We start from the raw sequence: 13,415 nt of genomic DNA, 5'->3' as shown, positions 1-13,415 counted from the left end.
GTCAGGGTCTTGCTCTCAAGGAGGTCCTAGCAGCATTAGAAGAGAGGAGAAGAGATGGAGACTGTTTTTAAAGTGTTTGTTAATGCCACATCTCTTTCTGCTTCATTTATTTTCTAGTATTTACTTACATCTGTGGCAAGGATAAGGGTCAGAAAGGTATTTGTATGGCTGTGTAAGGACCAGCTATTTAAACATATTTCACTCCCACTTAATCAAAACTGCCTTAGTAGAGTTGGAATTCAAGGATAGTTTTAGAGAGAAGTAAGATGATTTGACTGGATCATTCTGATAGTTGAAGTAGACTACTTAGCCATCTGTTCCCATCTGAAGGTATCAAGCTTAAGTTGGTAGGAGTGGCTGCAATTGTTGTTACGAATGCACTAGAAAGACACGTTGCTATGGAAACAATATCCCTGAGTTATATTATACCTTGTAGAGGTCTTGTCACCGAGAGTGACCACCTAAAGCAAGAAATGAAGACAAGGAATTACAGAAAGCTGTCCAATAATATTTAGTCTCTACAAAGGGAAGCTGCTAATTGCTAAGGCAGGATTTTGGGCATACTCTGATGTAAAAAGGAAGTCATTACACAGGTAAATGCATCCACATAAGGATCTAGTACTCCGCTATTGCAGAAAGGAGTCTTGTGAAATATGTATTCCGGGCACTTGCCTTCTGCCCAGAAATAAAGTATGAGGAGGTCAAAAAGAAGGCTAATCTATTATCGGATTTTTAAAATTCATCTAGGACCCACTATATAAAAAATTACAGAATGCGCTCCTTCACATTGGAGGCAAGAAAATTCAACATGAACATCATTAAGCTCAAGGCTAAGTCTGAAAGAGATACCAAACCTTCACAGTAGGTTCTCTGACCTCTGAATGTAAAAGCTGGATTATTACCGAAAATATTTCAGCCATTCTTCACTATAGACAGGGAGAGACAGACAGAGAGACGCACACATGGAGCATATCAGTAACATTCTCTTTGCTGTAGAAATTTTTAGTTAAAATATTTTTTAAAGAACTACAAGTTTAATAAAAATGAAACCAGGAAGTACTGAGAAATAAAAAGAATGAAAAAGATTACCCCATAGACCCACCTCTCAAATACAACTTTTATGCCATTTTGGTATATTTTCTCTCTCTCTCTCTCTCTCACTCTCTCTCTTTTAACTCTCTGAATATCTTTAAGTAATAACATTTTATATTACTGAGGCTTTGACTCAAACTTAATTCAACCTAGAAGAAAAGAAATACCCAGAAGAAAGAATTGAGTCCAGGCATAATACTTTTAAATCATCCCCCAGCTTTATAGAACATACCTTATCAGATTCCATTCATAGCACCAGAGATCATCACAACTAAAATGGATCCTGGAGATGGTCAATTCCAACTCCCTCATTTGATAAATGAGAAAACTGGTGTCCAAAGAAGTGAAGTTACTTGCAGACGTCATACAATTATTAAGCAGTTAACTTAGACTTAACACTATTTTCAAAGCAGCCCAGTGCCACCAGATTATCTTTGTATATTAAAACAAACTTCAAATTATTTGGGAGTAATGGGCATATCTTATATCAAGTTGTTCTTTCAAGTTGTCTTTCTACTAGTCTGTTTCTCTTCTGATAAGAAAGGGACTTTAAACTATCAATACGTTGTATCCACTGCTGCCTGGACCAGTAGAAATTCCAACTATTTTGTTCACTTTCATCTTGGTGAGGAGACGACTAAACCCAGGTCAGAGGGAAAAATTACATGTGTTCACAACAGTTAAATGCAGACTGTCTAAAGCAGATGGATGGACCCAGTGGAAGAAGCAGGAGCCCACACTAGATGACATCTCAAATGTAGAATACCTACCACTCCACTTCCAGGCTCAACATGAAAATTCTCCTTTTCCCTCTAACCCCATACACCCCAAGCTGAGTCCCTTTCATACCTCTCATCGGCATTTCTCCCATAAAATTTGCAAGTCTTTCTCTTCTTTCCCTTCACCCAAACTTAGTGTCTTAGTCTGTTCAGTCTGCTATAATAAAATACCACACGCTCAGTGGTTTAAAAACACAGAAATTTATTTCTTACAGTTCTGGAGGCTGAAAGTCCAAAATCAGGGTTCCAACATGGTCTGGTGAGCAACCTCTTCTGGGTTGCAGACTTCTGACTTCTCCTGTCCTCATAAGGTGGAAGAGGCAAAGGAGCTTTCTTGGCCTCTTTTATATGGGCATTAATTTCATTCATAAGCTCTCTGCCCTCATCATCTAATCACCTCTCAAAAGCTCTCTGCCCTCATCACCTAATCACCTCTCAAAAGCCCCACCTTCTACTGTAATCACATTGGGAATCAGGATTTCAATATATGAATTTTGTGGGCAAACAAACATTCAGATCATAGAATTCAGTCTCACCTGGTTTTTGGAGAGGAAAGCCTAGTCTGGAGACCTCTAAGAAATGTCTCTTGTAGCTCTTTCTTTCAACTTTGGTGTAGGCTGAGATAGAGAAAATCCCTGTTAGAATAAAAGAAGAGGGTGGAAATACACAGAGAAAAAAACAAATCAATATTTGATATTTAAGCCTACCACAAGATTGTATTCAACCAAAAGATAGAAAACTAAAGCAGGAAAGGACTTTCTAGATCAGTTAGTCCAGATTCTTTTTTAGATGAGGGAATTGAGGCTTAGAAAAGTCAAATTTATTTCTGTCTGTGCATAATCACACAGGAAATTGATTCTAGGTTCAAGACAAGAATCCAGGTTGCCAGTGCATCTGACACCGTAGCTCCCTTATCTAATATCAAGGCTGACAACCTCAGAGGTGTCAGATACTTCTTGCAGGTATCAACACTTCTTGCATAGGAAATAATGTGATTTAAAATAGTAATTGTATTTGGAGGCATCCTTGTATAGAAATTCTCACACTTCTGAAATGCTCAGACTCATGTAAGGCCTGAGCCAACAGCATTTCCTACAGAATGTGTGGTTTTTCTCTGCAATGGTTGGCCGAAGAGTTGCATCTCTTAATCCTCCAGCATGTATCTGCCTGCTTTCAGAGGACATGTCCTGTGGAGCTATAATAGTAAACATGAGTTTGCTGAGCCCCAGTGCTTTTTAGGAATCTGCAGTGCAAATACCCAGAATCAAGTGTGAAAGGGTCGGCTGTGATCAAGCAAGAGAACGTGTCCAAAGAGACAAACGAATAGAGGGATTCCAGAGACAAGTATTTGAAATGTGCAAAACTTGTCTTATGGGACTACCTTCCATTTACCCTTCCTTTCTGCTGTACTAAACTAACAGATCTCTTATGATGAATTTATGCTTATTTCAGTAAAGTTGTACATACCCCTAATTATGTGATCATTTACAGTTGCATTAAGGTACAGTTGGCCACACCACTGCCCTCATTCTCAGAAGCCCATTCCACAGTCATCAGTTATTCTCAAATATATCAAGGACCAGTTTATGGTCTGCCCTATACCTAACTCCAGTAGAACCTCTGTGAGATCAGGATGTTATTTTTCACAGCTGCAGCTTAGAACGTACTTTTAAAAAGCCATTTCCAAGGCCTCTTGGTCACAACATCTCCCTTGTGGATTATTGCAATAGCCTCCTGAACTCCTGTACTCCTGCCCCCAAGAGCTATTTTCTGCACAGTATCCAGAGTGATCCTTTTAAAACATTAATCTGATCATGTTACACTCTTGCTGAAAGCACTGTAATGACTTTCCATCACTTCAGTATAAGATCAAAGCCCTTTACCTGTTCTGGTCCCTCCTCACCTCTCTGACCTTATTTGCTCACACTCACCCCATCTCTCCAAGCGTTCGCTTACCTCGGGGCCTTTCTGATGAGGCTCCTTTCTGAAATGTTCTTCCCACACGGTTGACTCCTTTAACTCTTCCCAGTGTGTGCTCAATTATTACTTCATCAGAGAGATCCTCCTGGAACACATTCTCTAAAGTAGCAACACGCTTGTTAGTTTGTAAACTGGCCCCCATACATGGAGGACAAGGAGACATGGAAGAAAGAGGCAGATGACTCCAGATTGGTAGGTGGCAGCAAGGGAACTTATACACAAAGCTTGTCTTCAGCGGCTGAAAGATGAGCAGATCTCCACACCTGCCTGCCAGAATCTTAAAAGTTTACATAGAGGCTTTAACTCAGTTCCGTCCGGTGTACTCAGATGGTCTCAACAACGCATTGCTCTCTCAAGGCTGCGTCCTTGAAAACGGCTCCAGCTGTGGGAATGGTGGGCAGAATGTATATTTCAGAGACAGAGGAGGGGTGAGATGCCTCTGATTGCCTGGGTCAACCAGGGGCCATGTCCTTTCAATGATCTCCTCCACAACCTTCACCCTCTGCTTTATAATTTTTTTTTTCTTAAACCAACTTCTTACTACTCGATGTTATATTTTGTATCTGAAACTTCCTGCTCCACAAGGGTAGGTACTTTTTCTGTTGGTCCACTGACAGAAACTCTTAGCACTTTGTTACTGCTCAGCAAATATTTGTGAAATGTCTGGATGAAGTGGACTGTTTCTTGCGAGGTGGCACAGACAATTTAGGAGTACTTGTATTGGTTACTTACATACTTTGAAATTATACATTTGTTTTAAGTTTTGATGAAAATAATTTATCGTTAATGTGACAGAATTAATTTTTATTTTATGTACACAAGAAGGGATTTAAGAAATTTTCTTGTGTCTCCTTCACATCCTTATTTACTTTACTGAGCAGGAGAGAAAAGGGTGAGGTTAATGGAAGCACACCAAAAACAGAATCTCTTTCACTACTCTGCTTATCTTTACCAAAGTCTTCTCCTTAGGAGGGTCACAGAATCACGCATCAAAGTGTCTTGACAAGAAAAATAAAAATAAAATGTTGAGAATCTTTTTTTTTCAAACTAGTGTTTCCTTGACTTCATGCTTGACATGGACATTGACATGAGGACTCCTTTAAAATTACTCTACAGCCCCCTCAAAATTCTTGGCCCATAACTATGGACATCACTGCACTTAACATTCCTAAAGATCAAACTTCTACTTAGTGACATATTTATAAAAAGAACCTAATATGGTTATTAACACACAGTAGAAACACACAGTATTCAGAAATGTCCTTCCCTCACCCTTACCATGATTTTCTCAGCTGTGACAAAGACAAAGGAAATGCTAGTAAGTTATAATTGTTACCAATCTACCCTCCTTTTAGTGTCCTCTTTAGGCCAGGTCAGGCTCTCCTTTATTGGGAAGATTCCAAGTATAAGTAAAGTGGGAAAGGATATTAACAAAATGACTAATGTTACCCATACAATAAAGGCCAAGGTGTAGGAGGACGGGGAGGGTCTAAAGTTTATGGAGGCTGGGTAGGTGGAGAGAACTACTAAGTTGAAAGATGAGGAGATGACACCTGAAAGCAACGGGGAGTGGTAGTTGCCAGAAAAGTGAAATAATTAGCAAACCATTGGAAGAGAGGTTTTCTAGAAGTTTGGGAAGCACTGTAATTGGAATACCCTTTGTGAAGTTTTTTGAGAGAGTTTATAGTCAAGATTCAAACTGCTCCTAATTAAACTTTTGTCACCAAATTTTAGTTTTTGTTTGTTTTAACTGTAATTCTTTACTTAGGCCATGCTTAAAGTAAGAGCAAGCCAACCTGCCTTCACCTGGCCCTATTCAAATTCTCTAAGTAACTTGGGTGGGCAATACAAAGCTGAATTTGGAAATATTCCTGGAATTATCCTACATGAATGCCACTCAAACAAGAAGGAAATTCTTAACAATTGGTTGGCAAAGAGCAAAAGGTATTATAAATACACATCTTGTCTCTCTTTGTAGAGGCTTATAAAATGTTGACAAAAATATGTCTAGTACCTCATCATCTGATACACTGCCCAATAAAAAAGGAAGCCAGAGTGGCTAAGATGATATGCCATAAAGAACTGAGGCTGTGAGGAAAGAAAAAGGTATTCAGATCCAGTATATATAATGTGAAGGGACAGTTTGTGTTACAAGTTTATAGAGTGAAAGGAAATACTCATGAAAGGTTTTGACATGAAGAGCCAAAGAAATTAGAATTTTAGAAGTTTTGTGATCTGTTGGTCTTTTCAAAAGAGACTATTAAATGGCCAAATTGTTTTTACTTTTTTAAATCCCTTTACAAATTTTTAAAAAAATTTTATTTATTTATGGTATGCGGGATCTTCGTTCCCCAACCAGGGATTGAACCCATGTCCCCTGCAGTGGATGTGTAGAGTCTTAACCACTGGACCGCCCCGGAAGTCCCTAATTACGTTTTTTTTTAAAAAAATGAGTCTCTACTGAGATTGGCTGCGAGGAAAGATCCAACTAGCCTGACTTGATGCATGTTACAAAGAAAAAAGCATGTTTTTCTTTTTTAATCTCCTTTTCATTCCCTTTTATCACCTACAAATAGATTTTCAGAGGGTCAATTTTGCTTATCTATCCACAGAGTCTATGACAATATCAAGTGCATAATACTCGTTCAATGGATTAACTAATGAGTGACTGAGTTAATCTAATTTTTACAGAGGAAGAACACACCAATTGATCGCTGTTGTCTATATTGACAGGACTCATTTATTCTGGACACTTAAGAGGCCTAGAATATTTTGTTTTCAATTTTCTGACAAGAAAGGCACACATTGAAAAAGAATCAGGAATTATGAATGATGTCCATGTTAAAGAGTCGTCAACTGAGTGGCTATTCATATGTTTATTAGAAATTTGGTTTCTCGCCATTTTATTTCCATCCAGTCACCAGTGGAAGAGATACTCATTAATATTTTACTGAATAGCTTTCATTTTAACATAAGCAGTAAGTTGGAGAGCAGATGCTTCCACATCTACAGGATTGGCTTTGTGATGAAGCCAAATGCCAGGGCTGCTTTGGCAAGAACTTTAATACTGGCCAGGTCTCAGGATCAACTGTCCTCATCAGGACTTATTTTTTTTTCAAGTTATCATATAATAACTTGAAATCTTGTATTGACTAGTCTGAAGAAAGCCCTTCAAATTCTCAACCAAAAACAGCATAATTTGGGGATAATTACTTGACAGCTCCCTTTCTGAACCCCGGACCATGCTATATATCCTCTCTTCAGCCTTACTCTTCAGAGGTCACTTTCTCACCATCACTCTGACTCACATAACACCTTCTAGCCTTTAGTGATTCCAGTGATTGATGTGGGAAGCTCTGGTCCAAGTTAAATTCCACACTATCTCCTTTCTCCCTCTGCAGGGTCTTTGCTTCTTCCTTTCACCTGACATAGCTCAATTAATTCTACCTTGGGCAATTTTTATTTTAGACCCGTTAAAGGTAGTTTATACCTGTTAAAGGCTGGCAGTGTACTATATTTGGTCACACAGTTTTCTGAGGACAATGACACAGGGGACATTCAAGCTGAATTAAATTCTTCATATTTGATGTGAGTTTTTTGCCACAAATTCCTGGTCTTACCCTGGTGAGATGGACTGTATCATAAATCAAATATAGTGGCTTAAACAAATAAGTTTATTTTTCCTACATAAGAAGCCCAGAAGTAGTTGATTGCAGCATTGTTTTAGTAACTCAGCAATCAGGGATGACTCCATTTAGCCTTCTCATTGTGGTTGCAAGATGGTTGCAGAGGCTCTTGCCATCATATCATATTTGGCCAAGAAAAAGAAAGAAGAAAGCAGCAGCAGCACTAGCAGATGTCCATTCCACTTGCATGTCATTAGCCAGAAGTCTGTCACATGGCCAACACTGATAGGATGTTACTTGGGCCAATCTACAATGTCTGCCACACTCCTATTTACCACTTTCCATTAAGGTCTAGGCTTAAAGTTCCTGCCTTAATATTTTGCTCAGCCCTCCAGAACTGAGGGCATTTCTGAAACACGAGGTCTTCTCCATCTTAACTAATCTAGTGGCAGGAAAAAGAACTCAAACAAAAAAGAAGGGGGATATTTGTACCGTTTCATTTCTCCCACCAAGTCCACCACTACCAACCACCATAAAAGCACATTTATTGAATCCTTGATGCTCTCATTTGGTTCCTCACATAACGGTGTCCATCTTCTCTAAGGAAGAGAATTCACTTCTGGAAATAGGAAAGGCTCACCTCAAAATGATATTCTGAATGTAGTATTTGAAGCTTAGAGAATGTCAGTTCCAAGCACCAGGGCATTGTTTAGAATTGTTCACATCATATCTGGTTTTTATCCTGGTTCTCAATAATATTGAAGGACCAGCATGGCACAGAAAAACAATTCACTTTTCTAAATTTCAAGGACAGATTAATATTCTACCTGAATTTCAAAACAAACAAAAATTGTCCAGTCTAGGAATTTGGCCTTTAGTGTGTTCTTTTCCTCCAACTTTTTATTTTAGAAAATTTGCTAAAAGGTAACAACAAACACCCTTATATCCTTCACTTATATTCACCACTTTTTAACATTTTACCATCTCTAAATATTTAAGCATTTAGCTCCTAAGACCCAAGATGTTCCCTTATATAATCACAATACAATGCTTATATTAAAGAAATTTATTATTGATCTGTTGTTATTATCATATCTTGTGCATATTCTAATTTCTCTTATTATTCCAATAATGTTCCATATGTCTTTTTCCTCCTCTCCAGGGCTCAGTCAATGCATTTAATTGCTATAACTCTCTAGTCTACTATAATCAAGACTGTTTTTATTTTCTCTTGCATGACACTGATATTTTTGAGAAAAGTAAGCCATTTGTTTGCAGAATGTTTCTCATATGTATTTGATTGTTTGCTCATGAGTAGATTCACGTTAAGCATCTTTAACAAGAATACTACACAGGTGGTTTTGTATCATTCTCAGTGCATCATATCAGGAGATGGAGATGTCATTTTGTCCTGCTACTAGTGATATTAAATTTGATCATTTGGTAAAGGTCGAGTTCACCAAATTTCCCTTCTGTAGTATTATCTTCTCCCTTTATAATTCATAACTAATCTCTGAGGTCATATGTTGAGACCACGCAACTATCCTGCTCCTCAACAATCTTAAACCCAATGGTTTTAGCATCCATTGAAGATTGATTCCTGAATCAATTCCTAAAATTTTGGTTGCAAAATGATGATTTTCCAATTTTATCACTCCTCCTATATTTATTAGATGGCATTTTTCTATAAAAAAAGATTTTCCTTCACTCCCTTCTCCCTTGGCCCTTTGAAAATTAGCTAGTATTATTATAGTTCATGGATTCATTCCTTTTCCATGTATTATAAATCATTTCCATCATTATTTATTTTGAGGCTCTAATTATCCTAAATTTAGCCAATGGAGCCTCTTCAAACAAGATTTTATGTCCTCTTGAAATACTCCTATCAACTTTTGAGAACTTTTACTCTCTGACATAACAAAATGCATCAGACCCACCTTGTTTCCCTGGACACAGACCCAGAGCCAGCCATTATCCAAGGAGCTCTGGCTCCTTTTAGAGAATGGTACTTATAAAAGTCAAGATCTAGGTGCTAAGTATGCTCACTGCTACTGAAGTACCATTTATCAGTGGACAGAGCTAGGAAATATGTATCTTAAAAATCATTAACTCATATTGATAACTTCAATTCAAATTTAACACTTACAGTGTTCTTCTGTTCCTCTCATTCCACATTTACTTCCTTTTTCCACAGTTGGAAATGAATGTAGTACCATCAATATCAATATATGTACTTATTTGTTCACTCATAAAATGTTCGAGAAACAGTTTCAGATTTACTACAACCATACTACCACCACTAACTAAATGTATTAAAGGTCAAGATTTCCTTTTGTCCTTGGAATATATCCCACTGGGAATATAGTCAGAGTATGATCAATTTGATCAATTTGATATGCAATTATATATTTTCTCATATTTGCATTCAATTTTAGAGTTTTTGCAGTTCTTTGTTGAATTAATATTTCTTGAATATGAAAATAATAACATGGTTCAAGTCAAATCTATATAACAATGCTTAATAAAGTTTCATTCTTTTTCCTATTTTTTTCTAATCCGTTTCCACGTATCTTCTGTAAGTAACAAATGTAATCATTCTCTGGTTTATCCTTCCTGTGTTTATTTTACAAAAATAAGTAGATACATCTCCATAAACACAAACATACACATTTTTATTTCCCCTTTTTTCACAGATATATATATACCATATTTCTGCTTAAACTATATCACTTAGAGTTTTTCAAATTCTTCTTATATTTGTGTATTATTTAATTCTGTGGATACACTTTTGTTGATTAGCCTAATCACGAATTATTAGACATATAGGTAACTTTCCAATAATTGGTTGCTATAAATAATGTCATAATGAGTAAGTAATGCATTTTGTATGAGTGTGTTACTAAAGGCGTACCTTTAGGGTAAATTTCTAGAACTGATTTCTAGGTCAAATGGTGTGCAGTTTTGTTATATATTGCCAAATGTTCCTCCATAGGAGTTATACAATTTAACATTTCTAGCATCAGTATAAAAAAGTACTTATTTCCCCACAGTCTGAGCAACAACAAAGTGTGTAGTCAAACTTCTAAAATTTTCCCAATCTAATCAGAAATGAAGCTTTAATTCAAGGTAGTTTTAATCACATTTATAGTAGTATGGATGAAGTTGTACACCTTTTCAAGAATTTAAAGGCCATTTTCTCATAGCTTATGCTGCTAGGTCTTTGTCTGCTTATTTTTTTCCTTTTTTTAAGGACTTGCTATTTCTTGATTTCTTATAGTTCTTTATATTTTTCAGAAGTTAGCTCTTAGGATAAATGTTATACAACTACTTTCTCCCAGTTTGTAATTTATATTTTAATTGTATTTTTGGCTCTTTGTTTTCTAGGCAAAAATTGCTTCTTTATGTTTTATATTTACTGGTCTAATAAAAGAAATTGCAACAGGATTTTGAGACTCAAGTAGAAAGCTTTGCCTTTATCCAGATTATAAGGAAATGTATCCATGTTTTCTTCTACTCCATGTATGGTTTCTTTAAAAAAAGAGAGATTTAGACTTCTGATACTTTTGGAATTCACTTTTGTGTAATCTATGAAATATAAATTTGATACTGCTCTTCCAAATGACTATGCAGATGGCCAGTTGCATTTATTAATAAGCCTATATTTTCTACAGTGACTAAGGTGTCATCTTTATCCTATTGTATTTGGGTTTATTTCAGAACTTTCTATTCTGTTCTACTGTTCTTTCCGCCCATTAATATGCCAATACATAACTGTTTTGATTATAGAAAGTTTATAATATGTTTCAGTATCTGATAAGTATGCACTGCCCTGCCACTCTATGCTCTTCTCCAAGATTTCATCATTATTCTTGCATGTTTACTTTTCCACGTGAATTTTTCCATATTAACTTCTGTAGCTACAAATTTAAATTATGTGAATTTTTATTGAAATTGCATTAGGCTCATATATTAACTTAAAGAAAAATGACATGCATGTGATATTGAACCCAAAAACAAGGAATGTTTTTGCTTTTGCAAATCTACATTTGTGTCTTTTGTGGTTTTTCCTGCCTTTTTTATATGTTGTTGCAGTTTAAAAGGGATTCTTTCCTATTATATCCTTTTTACTGGCTATCGTTTGTGCAGTTGAAAGCTATTGGTTTTTCTATGTTAATTTTTATATCCTATTACTTAATAGAATGTTTATTATATGAGTTTTTTTTAAATAACTTATTCCCTTGCATTGTCAGATCACTGTCAAATCATTTGCAAACAGGTGTAGTTTTCCTTCTTCTTTTCCATTTTGATCTATATTCCCATACAATGTTAAATAATAGTGGGGAAATAGGCATCTATGCCTTGTTCTTGATCTCAGTATGATTGCTTCTATCATGTGTGTGCATGTGTGCGTTCTTATTCCATTAAATATTATCAGATAAATGTGTATCCACTGTGTCAAGCCCTTCCAAGTAACTATGATTTTTCTCCCTGGAATTAATATGAAGAAATTGTCTTCATTGATATGAAGATATATGTTAATAGATTTGCAAATATTAAGACATCCTTACATTTTAAGAATAAATCTCACTTGGTCATAATGTATTATTTTCCTATATACCTGTTCAATTCCGTTTGCTAATATTTTATTTAGCATATTTACATCAATGTTCACAAGGAATATTTGGGGGTTTTTTTTGTCTTGTTTTGTTTTCTGCTACCATCAAATTCAGGAACTAATGTTATATTTGTCTCATGAAGTAATTTGAAAGTTTCTGTTCACTTCTGAAGCTCGAGAAAAATTTATATAGCATTAGGATCATCTAGATGTTAACCATTTCATACAATGCCCCGTTGGAAACACCTAGATGGGGTACTTTTTGTTGGGGGAATTTTTTTTTTTTTTTTATCTTTCACTGTTCTCCTGTGAAACTAGTCTATTTCACCTCTTTCTGCAATGGAATTATTTTTACTTAATTGAACGTTCCTAGGAAACTTTATCTCTTACCTAAGTTTACAATGTATCTGCATAGAGTTACACAAAGTATTCTGCTATGACTTTTATTATTTCTCTGTCTCTCTAGCTATTTTTTCTTGTAGTTACTTGTTTTGTATATAGGTGATTTATTGCTTTCTTTCTTTATTAGGTTACATGTCTGTTTTTGTTAACTTTTTAAAAAATAACTTTTTGTTTTGTTTTGTTTTTTTACCACAATAGCAAATAATCAAACTATAATATGGACTAAGGAACTGAATAGACATTTATCCAAAAAAGACATACAAATGACCTATAGGTACATGACAAGTTACTCAACATTACAAAAGATGTAAGGTACAGGATGACCAAAATTAGCACAGCTGTAGGATGTATATCAAAGTTGTTAAGGCAGTAAGTCCTACAAATATTCATCGCAAGAAGAAAAACTTTTTTCTGATAATCATTTCATAATGTGTGTAAGTCATATCACTACCCTGCAAACTCTGATATCATTACACAAGAAAAATATTTAAAAGGTAAAAACTAAAAGTGCAAAATTATCAAAGAGTACAAACTACTACTGTTTTACCTTTAGAATTATTTTATTAAATCTTAAAGGTACAACAGTTTCTTAACTCTACACATGAACTAATTTTCTTTAAAAGAATGATGTTATGTCTCATTACACCATGATTCTAGCTAACAGTTTTACAAAATTTTGAGAAAAATCTTGAAAAAGGATTCAAATATCATCCAAAACTTTGAAATTTAACATTATCAAAGGGGATGCTTCCACATTCTTACAGAGACCACTGGAGAGACAACAATTCAAAAGCTAAGAAACGGTCTCAAAAGCATTTTTTCATACGATCTTTCCTCCACAGAAAGGTATTGTTCTTACATAATCGAGTCTACTCACAAAATGGCTCTCTGTACCTGCTCTGGTGTCTTCTGCCATATCAC

The sequence above is a fragment of the Tursiops truncatus genome, chromosome 4 (genome assembly GCF_011762595.2).
Source record: "Tursiops truncatus isolate mTurTru1 chromosome 4, mTurTru1.mat.Y, whole genome shotgun sequence".
In the NCBI taxonomy this organism is placed as follows: domain Eukaryota; kingdom Metazoa; phylum Chordata; class Mammalia; order Artiodactyla; family Delphinidae; genus Tursiops; species Tursiops truncatus.
Note: the sequence above shows the minus strand (reverse complement) of the source record.